This window comes from Pteropus vampyrus, unplaced genomic scaffold (assembly GCF_000151845.1).
Source record: "Pteropus vampyrus isolate Shadow unplaced genomic scaffold, Pvam_2.0 Scaffold129, whole genome shotgun sequence".
Lineage (NCBI taxonomy): Eukaryota > Metazoa > Chordata > Mammalia > Chiroptera > Pteropodidae > Pteropus > Pteropus vampyrus.
This window is the reverse complement of record NW_011888910.1, coordinates 1589604-1600121: the sequence shown is the minus strand read 5'-3', so window position 1 is coordinate 1600121 and position 10518 is coordinate 1589604. Positions and strand designations below refer to the sequence as shown.

Below are 10518 nucleotides of genomic sequence, written 5' to 3'. Positions count from 1 at the left end.
GTACAGAAAATAAAGACATAGGAAGAGTTTAACCTAATAGACTTTAAATTAAATGATAATAGTAAAGGCACGATTTTCCTTATTAATGGTTTTAAAACGCTTATTAAACAAGGGATGAGTTCACTTGCTTAGATATTTGACATACAACTTTATTCTGATTCTAAACAAAAAGAAATGAGAATGACAGTAACGAACAGGATTTCACCACTGAATATTGTGATGGGACAGCAGCGGTCTTATATCTGAAACTCAATAAGGAAACAACTGTATTCCAAAACAGCCAAATATGCAGGTCCAAAAGCTGAAGGTATTTTTTAACTGCCACATTCACCCTGAGGCTGATTCATCTCCTTCAGCATCCCAAAGATTAAGCAAATGTTTGGCTTAGCCATATAATGAAGTGGCAAACACACTGTGCCTCTGACATCACAGGACAATTACCTACAGAACTAGACTTCTGCCACTGAGCTCCAGCTTCACTTTCTCACAGGTCATCATCCTCATCCAGGAGAGCAGTTGTCTGAACAACCTCTAGATCAGGCTCATATTGTGCTGCCAAAACTGGGTCCATGACAGACTCTGGTGGGGCAAGAGCGGGCATTGCAACAAATACCAAGTTAGGGTCTGCAATTAGTTTCCCAGGAAGCCAGAAGAAGGGCTTTTCAAAGTTATAGTTACTTTTGTCAGTAATGTCATAGTCGTAGTACTAAAGATTGTTCTTTCGGTGGAGGACAATTGATTGTGCCTTAACTCTTTGTTTTTGATATCCATTTCATTGCCACGCAGCACGCTGGGCATACCGTACCAGATCGCTGTGCCAGTTAGGCACATTCTTGTAAGTAACTCTTGAAGTGACATCAAACATCATAATGGTGTTCTGGGCTTAGATGTAATAGCCATCCCTCAGTCCACCAAATTTCTCCTAACCAGTCATCTCCCATATATTGAACTTAATAAGTCCTCTGTCAGTGAGGAACACAAGGGGATGGACATCAACACCCAAGGTGGCTCCGGACTTCTCAAATTCACCAGTCAGATGACATTTCACAAATGTAGTTTTTCCAGTCCCACTGTCACCAACCAATACAAGTTCGAACTGAATTTGGAGTTCTTCTTGGGCAGCTTTTGTGATGTTACTTCCAGAAGCATCTCTGGGCTTGTCTGACTGAGCTCATCCAGCATCTTAATAGCAACCTCGTGGGAGACTCTGAGCCAGAACCTCTCAGCTCTGCAGCTCCAGAAATCTTGACCCAAATAAAAATGTGCTGTTGCTCTAAGTCACTAGGTTTTGAAGTAATTTATTGTGCAGCAATGATAACTAAACCCTTCACCCCTGTTCCCTCCTGATCATAGTCAGTGTCACATTTTCAAAATGTGTGTCATGCATTCTCTTACTTAATTTATGGCTTTCAAAACCTCCAAACTAACAGTAAAACTCATGAAAATAGTATTTAAGTTTTTTTCAGGGACTGGCCTCTTAGATTCAACTCTCAAAAGCTCACATGAGGACTACTTAATCTGGCAGACCAGACTGATTTCATATCTGATGCCCTTCTGTCAGAAATGTTCCTTGAAGCATTAGGTAACATGCGTTTAAGAGCTGTCATACCTTTATCAGCACATAAGCGTTTATCAGTCCATCGCCCTCTCTGGCCCAGAAAAGGTTGTCTCTTACATTGGTCTCCCCAGCCCAAGAATGGTACTGAGTATGTGAGAGGCATATGATAAGTAATCTTGATGGAAGAGAAAATAAAATGAATAGAAAAAAATTATCTGAAACTGTCTGACTTCAATAGCAACCACTGACTGAATCAAAGAGTATAATTCCATCAGACATTCTCTATCATCTCACCTAGATAAAAATCAACTTTCTTGGAGATTCTAAGTCCATTTCTGGAGTATGAGAGCCTTGGAAACAAATTCACAAATTCTGTCTTGCCTTTCCCTTCAGCCAGCTGAGAAGAACAGCCTCACATGGTGGTGTGATGCCTCTTGTCCCCTCCCCCAAGGTCCCAATACCCACGGCTTCCTTCCCTTTGGGTAGACCTGACACTGGGTGATATTTGAAACTGATGGTGAACTTGGAACACAGAGATTTCAGGTTCAGTGTCAGTTTCAGGGGTGTGCCTATGAGAGACAAGAATGGGTGGGTCTGAAAGAAGGAAATTCTGGCACATTAACTTTAACCACAATGATGTACTGAAACATTGCAATGTACACAGCCCCTGAGATAATTTAGATGTATAAGCAACTTGGAGAGGAGGAAAAGTGGATGATATCTTGTACTGTTTGTCTAAGTGATCCATTTTTCATATATGTTAAGAAATATCAGTTTTAGTCACTCTAATGAAAAATATATTTGTGCCTCAGGATGCCTGGAGGTCCTCCAGAGGTCACTTATTGGCAGTTGACTGTACAAGGATGAAGGACCTCAGGGTTTTTATACTTAGAAAAAAATCCTAACTCTTCACCCTGACTGACAAGGGTCCAAAGAGCTGCACTGTGGCCGGGATCTTCTGGCCTCCTCCCCCTACTCACCCACCCACTCCCATTCCCTCACCTGGGGCTGTCACCTTGGCTTTCCTTCTGTTCCTCCAGTGAGTTGCAGAGCCTTAGCTCTCCTCTTCCTGTGAGGGTTAGCACGTCTGCGTCCTCCCAGCTATTCATTCTTCAGTCAATGCCGCCTCCTCAGGGGCTCACCCTTGCATCTCTTTGCCAGAGAGCCCTGTGCCTTCTGTGTGAGTCAGGCTGGAGCAAGGGATTTGCACTGGGTATAGGATTGTTGACAATAGTAGATAAGAAAATATAAGAAGCTCTCATTGCTTCAAACCAGAACTTGTGTCCACTGGGCATTGGCAGTGGAAGCGGAAGAAAGGGGGTGAGGAGTTCTCCTTTTTGCTTTCAGCTCTTTCTCTGAAATGAGTGCTTTCAGGGTTTGCTCCACAAAGAAAACTGAAGGGAAAAATCTAACTTGTTTGGTTTCACTATAAAGTTAATGATTTGTTTAATCCTCAAGTATTTGCCTGATTGCCTTTTATTAGAAAAAAATTGAAAGATGCTAATGGCTTAAATACTAGCAGCCTGGAACTCTCACACAGCTACTTCACCTCGAGGCAAGAGATTGGTTTTTGTGCCCTCCAGGGGGGCGGGGGGAAGGGAGGAGAAGTGACAAGGTAGGCCTCCTTCGGTCAAGGACAAATCTCTGGACAAGGTCAAAGGAGAAGTTCTTAGCTGATCACTCAAGGCAGCAGTGTATGATGGGTGCTCTCTTTGGAAAGAGAATTAAACTAGGAGAACCAAGGCCATCTCCTACACGGAGGCTGCTGTAGTTTTCACCACATGAGTCTTCTTCGCCTTATTATGGACTATTTCATACCCTAATTGCATGCTTCTTGTCTTGTCCCATTGTGAATACCTATTTCTTGATAAAAATTCACAACTTAAAAAAAAAAAAAAGCGAGATAATCAGCCACGACACCTCCCAGGCTGCTGCATTCAGAGTCAGACTCAGTGGTATGCTGGTTAACTGACTCCACAAAGGAGGGCAGAGAAAGCCCTGATGTAGCATCGGCCTATTTCTTTGGTGAAAATACGCCTGCTGTGGCTGACCAGCTAGCAAAATTTCTGATTATTTAGAAACCAGCTCACAGGAATCCATACGGCACACCACTGCAAATGCCTTAACACCGCACCCATTTGTGGATGTTACACACGGAGCTCCCACCACAGCCCCTAAAGAAAAAAAATAAAGACTAGCACTTCCACAAATACCTCAAGAAAAACAGGCAGACCTGTTTTTAGAAGAAATCTGAACTAGTACACCAAAATCTGGATATGAGTGAATATTCATGAAATATAATCCATTATCACTATGAACGAACCAGTTCATTACATAAGAAGTATATTACATGGCTAGTCCTGCTTCTCAGCATGTGGCTGAGTAGGGTTGGGGTGGGGATAGTAGACAGGGACATTGCCTCCTAGTGTTCTTTTGCCCTCCAGTGTAGTAAAAAAGGTGCTCAATTCACAGGGAAGCTCAATTATCCTAACAGCTGATAGCTTCCCTCAGTGAGAAAGTTAATCAGGTGAAGAGATATACCTTTACAAAGGGGTTGGGTCAAAGGCAGAGGTGAACCTGACCCAAATAAGGAACCAGGACTGAATCCCACGCATTTGACAGATGTGAACAGCCTTCATCTAGACTAAGCTGGAAAGCGAACACCTGTGGAGCTTTACCTGGCTCCAGCTCAGCCTTCAGCCACAAATTTGGACCTGCCCTAGGCGAACTGGAAATTTCAGGGCTAGGCTAGGTATGAGGCTATGCCTAAACAGAGAGATGAGACATGTACGCCTCAGTGCAAGATTTCATCATGCTACTCAGAATGGTGCACAATTTAAACTTATACATTGTTTATTTCTGGAATTTTCCATTTAATATTGCAGACTATGATTGACCACAGGTATTTGAAACTGTGGACAAGGAGGACTTACTGTGTGTGCACGTGTGTGCGTGTGTGTGGATGAATGATCTGAAAAAAGTGGGTAGTGATATTGCTCAGCACCCATAAAGTTGAGTGTGAAGGATGAATGACCACAGTGAGAGGCAGGCAGCAAAAAGTTAGGTCTTGTTGAAGGGAAAGGTGTGGGCAGGGCAGTAATGCAAATTGCAAACAAAAAGACGGAGTGAGACCACTTTAATGGTGAGCCTTGAAACACAAATTAACCATGAGGAAGGGAAGGAAGATGTCTTTCACATGGACCAATAAACATGACAGTACAGAATACAGGAAGTTAGCAGAGAGGCTGACAGTTGGAAAGGCAAAAAGCACCCCTTGTCTGCTTTCATGCTTCTGCTGATACCGGCAACGTCTGCATAGGTAAACAAGGGCAGATCTCTCTGAGACTGGAGTCAGTGAAGTAATAAGACAAGTTGCTGCTCTATCAGACTGCAGGCCCCTGTAGGACTAGCCCTGCCCCACATTTCTCGTTGCCTCCCCCCCACCCCCACTCCACACACACACACACACACACACACACACTGCGTGTCCTGCACCCAGAAGAGATTCAGGGAGCATTTCTGGTTTTTCAGTGAAGGGTGTTTCTTCATTACAATTTTCTCCAGCAGTTATACTTACTAGTCCTGAGAATCAAAGCTATTCCTGCACAGATTATTTGGGCATATAAGCCTTTTGTCCAGGTTGGACCACCGGCATCTGCACACATGATTGCCTGGGACCCGGAGGAAGGCCTCACCCTTCCCCAAGTAGAAGGAAGGCCAACATGCTCCACGTACACATAAGGATTAGAGCTAGGAGGTCCCAGAGCTACTCTAGTCAAACTCCTCACATCAGCGGAAGAAACTAAGACCCAGAGAGGTGACGTGACCATGGGCAGGGTCCGGGGCTCTGGTTCCCAGCTACTGCTCTTCCTCACATGTTTCCCATGATTTCCTGGTCACCGAATGCTCCATTTTGAGAGGGTCTGCACATCAGCCTGGGGGCAGTGATGGGGCAATCCTGTGATCCTAGATCATGAATAGGACACAGCTCTGAATGTGCAGCATCGCAGGTCTCAGACACGGGCCACTGCTGGAGCAAGCTAATGCAGACAACAATTTGCCATCGAAGATGTACACTCCACCTGAAGTATCCGGAAGGAATCACGGAGAGCAGAGGAGACTGCATTTGTCAGGGAAAAGTTTGGGAGATGATATATCCTGAGCAGCTTCCTGGTCATCCATCCCCGTTCTCCTTAGGACATACCACCTCCCCAGGACATACCCTTCTCCACAGTCCTACAGAATGCTGCTCACAGATGAGGACCATGTGTCTGCGTTCATTTCTCCTCAACAGCTCTCTTTGGGGTCACTGAGCACCAGAAACAAACACATAAATGGCAGTTGCTGTAACGAAAGCAGGTGGCTGGCTCCGGCCTGGGGATAAATGGTTTGAGGAATTATTTATGTGGCCCAATACTGAGAGTTGAAATAAGCACCTAAATGGAACGTGTGCCTATGCCTGTGTGTCACCTTGTGAACAGTAAGCCCCAGAGTGTCAGACACACACGCACGCACGCACACACACACACACACACACACACACACACACACACACAGCACATTTGCAGTATCCACAGGACTTTCCAGAGAGTGGGCAATCACCAAATGTTTGTTGAATAATGATTTAATTCATTTAATGAAGGATTAAATGACCAGCTGGATCAGTCAGTGAAATAGATGCATCTGTTTTTGAGTACTAGGTCTAAGATTTGAAAACTGGCACAGCAAAGCTTCATTACAAGGGCTTAAGAGAACATGGTAGAAAACACTTGGGAGTCCAATGCCAGTGGAAAACTCTTTTCAAGGAAGAAATGAGAATGCCCTCTTTGCCCGTGAATGATTGATTATAGACAGAAATTAAAGATTAGGTAATTTAGAAAATAAAAAGGGAACACCTGTGCACGTGTTATTAAATGCCCTTGTTTACCTGAATACGTATATAAACACATATTTATACACATATATACTCATATACCAAATACCATATATACACATCATATACTATATATATACCTTATGTGTTATATATATCACATACTATATATATTATATACTATATATGTCATTAACTTCATATATGCCATATATATAATGGCAATGCATGCACTGGCTATTTCCAGTATCTTGTTATTAAGAGATTTAAAATCCTGATACTGAAAATCAGTTTTCTGAATTCTGGAAGACATTCTCAGGAATATGCTTTTTTGAAAAAACACTGAAAATCCCAGTCTCTGATAGTTCCCTCATGTCAGCTTAACCCTAATTGCCTACAGTAAGTCCAATTAGTGGCGAATCAGATTTCCCCTTCATTTCATCTGATGAAGTAAGCTTTGGCAGGAGCATCTGCCAGAGCGAACCAGGGTGAAGTGGAAGGAAAGACGAGACTGGGGAAAAAGGGCAGTGAGCGTGAGGACCAAAGTGAGGAACACGGTGCTCCTGGCCCTGAACTCCCGACAAGTCTACGCGTTTGCTGCATTCACTCTCATCGCCGTGCCTCCTTCTCACAGCTCCCCTCCTCCTCTCTGACCTTCTGGGGTCTGTCTTCTGTTCCCCAGTATTGCTCTCATAACATCAGTGTCTTCGTTTAAGAATAAACTGTCTTACATTGAGTGTACAGTTCTTAAAACTGATTTTTATAAGAATCAAATCTATCAGGGACAGTCCTTGAAAAAAATAACTTTAAATCTACTTTTTAAGCAACTTCTCTTTGATCTCTGTTTTAGCTCTGTTGCGTGCTCTCTCTCTCTTTCTCTCTCTCTGCCTTTCTTTAACACACACACACACACACACACACACACACACACACACCACCCTTTCTCTCATGCACAGGTTCTCTGTCGAGCCAGCCTCCTGGGAACATGGCACTTCTCGTGGAGCCTGACAGGAGTCCTTTTGGCCTCCAGGATCCTGCGGTCCCTGACCCCACTGCCAAGATGCAGGATGATGGCACAGGAGTGTACTCTCAGGAAAACCCAGCAGCCACAACGACAGGCATGTGGTACCAGGGCACAGATGCCAGCAGAGCTGGCTCCACGTGAAGCGTGCCCTGCCAAAGCCTTCTCTCTGCATCTCAAGGTCACAATAATAGATTATGAAAGAGTGGAAAAGCACTGCACAGAAAATGGGCCACAGGGACTTTCCTCTGGGTGAAGAAGTAAGGAGTGGCACATCCTTCCATATAACAGATAATTTAGACTCTGGGAGGGAAGGGACCTCGGAGAGTGGGATCCTTCCAAGTGCCGGTGTGTGTAACATCTCCTCTCGGTGGGCTTTAAAAACAGCATGACGTGGAGATGACGTGAACAGATGAGACAACTGGAAAATCTTTCTAAAGTGTTTTTATGTAGAAGAAATTCTATCACAAACAATGTGTTTCACAAGAACCAATTACTTTTCTATCATGCTTCATGGTGGCTACTTTTTTTATCCTTTGCAAATTAAGGTGGGACAAATGTTCTCATAAAAAAATTAAAAAATAAATAAAATTTAAAAATAAAAAAAAATTTAAAAAAACAGTTCCCTGTCTTCAAAACCACTGACAAATAGTCCAGGCAAATGAATCCTTGCCTCTCCTCAAAAATATTGCAGGGCTGTTATTCAGGAGTAGCAAATGGAATCAACTTCTCAATTGCCCTGACAGAACAGAGGACTCGACTGTTTAAAGTTGTGACACCCTAAATGATGGCATTGGTTTCCCAGGGACTGAAACAGCTGTACTCAAAGAAAACATTTTATATGATGCTGTATGATGCTGTAGTAACTCTACTACAAGCCTTGACTTAAAAAATAAATAACTCAACACCGACAACAAAAATAAAATTCCCCTGTAAAAGGAATACTTTTTTTTTAATCCGAACCACACTCACAGGCTTCAAAACGTTTAGGAGATCTTAACTTTTCCAGTTCTGGTTGAGAGTAAAATTAGACCCACGGGAATTCTCTGAGGGGACCGTGGCACTTGAATTTTATTTCTGACGTTCCCACAGTTCAGCACAAAGGTCACCACATTTCACGATCATATCCTGAATATAAAATGTCCAGAGGACACAACCAGAAATAGAGGAGATTCCAGAAGCTTTTCTAGTGCCTTGTAAATTGATAGCAGCTTCTCTGCCTTTTGCCCACCCCAAATGCTTCTCCTAACTGTGTCCTCCTGGCATCTCCTAGTGGCTGCCAGCACTGGAAACCAGTCTTACCAGTTCTTGGGCTGCCGGCCACCTTCTCTTAGTGTTTGAGCCATGGGCCCCTTTCTCGGCAGCAGGCCTGTGTGCTGGGAGGGCAACTCTGCAGGCCTGGTCAGAGGTACCCCTCACTACCCCAGGAGCCACTGAGTGTTCAGGGCTCCGTGAGACCCTACAGTCCCACAGGCCGGTGGCTGGAGAGCCGAGCACTTCCCAGAACAGCTATTCCCAGAAAAGCCCAGGCCCTAAAGCTCAGCTGGAGCTTTCCACAGCTAGATTTCCTCCCAGCTTCAGGCAGGTCTGCGTTCCCAACTCTTTGCAAAAAGGACAGATTACGATGACTTCGCCAGGGTTCATCCTGGATGTTCCCAGACAGCTGCAGAGGCACACGGAGGCTGCATGGTTCCTGCCCCACTGCTTTGCTTGCCCTGGATTTGGCTGAGCTGTGAGGATGTGGGAATACCAGGACCATGATCTCCTGGTATGCTAACTTCAGGAAGGTGCTGCTGCCCTCCTAAGGTGCAAGGGGAGCTGGTGGGAGAAGAGTGCAAAACCCAGCTGTCAAGGAAGCCAGCATTCCTGGCCCTGCCTGGAATCTTAACAGGGAGAGTGCCCGGCATGGCATCCAAAACAGCTTCCACTGGATAAAATAAAAAATACCTAGTTCCTTCATTTTAAATATAATTTTTTTCTGAATTACAAAATAATTAAAATATGTAATAAAGTACAGAAATAATATAGCCAAGCCCTAGGTACCCAGCAATTAGCTTATTAGCTCTAACATTTTGCCATATTTGCTTCAGGTACATATATATATACCTGAACATATATATATGTTCATATAAACACACACACACACACACACACACATATATATATATTTGTAATGGTAACCACAGGCCAAAAATTTAGAACCCAAGTATATAACATGAAACAAGATGGACCAGAGGGAAAACCCACAAAAGCCAACCCAAAAAAAGAAAACAGAAACACAAGGACAAGGAAGCAATGTAAACACTGAGCTACCAGAAAGCACAAGATAAAATGGCTATAAGAAGACCTATTATTTCAATAATCACCCTAAATGTAAATGGACTGAAATCACCAATAAAAAGGCACAACGTTGCAGAATGGATCAAAAAACAAAACCCAATCATATGCTGCCTCCAGGAGACACATCTCAGTTCCAAAGACAAATATAGACTCAAAGTGAAAGGGTGGAAAATGATGTTTCAAGCAAATGGCATTCAGAGAAAAGCGGGAGTAGAGGTACTGATATCAGATGAAATAGACTGCAAAATAAAAACGGTAAAGAAAGATACTGAGGGACACATCATAATGATAAACGGAATCATACACCAAGAAGACATCACACTTATTAATATCTATGCTCTCGAACAGGGAACCCCAACATATGTAAATCACTTACTAACAAAACTAAAGGGAGAAACAGACCAAAACACTTACGTAGTGGGAGACCTAAATACCCCACTATGGGATATGGACGGATCATCCAAACAGAAAAATCAATAAGAAAATAACATCCTTAAATGACACATTAGACCAACTGGACATAATTGATATTTCCAGAGCCTTCTATCCCAAAACAGCTGCTTATACATTCTTCTCTAGTGCACATGGAATATTCTCAAGAATCGATCACATACTGGGACACAGAGATAGCCTCAACAAATATATGAGGGTTGAAATCATACCAATCATATTCTCTGATCGTAATGCTTTGAAGCGGGAGATCAAGTGTAAAAAGAAATCAGGAAG

At 43.4% G+C, this 10518-nt stretch overlaps 2 pseudogenes; both read right to left on the bottom strand.

Annotated features, from left to right (window-relative positions):
* LOC111744191 overlaps nucleotides 1-347 on the bottom strand; it is a 1254-nt pseudogene extending 907 nt beyond the window's left edge.
* A 137-nt stretch (nucleotides 348-484) lies between these two features.
* LOC111744189 lies at nucleotides 485-2667 on the bottom strand (annotated as a pseudogene).
* Nucleotides 2668-10518: the final 7851 nt, after the last annotated feature.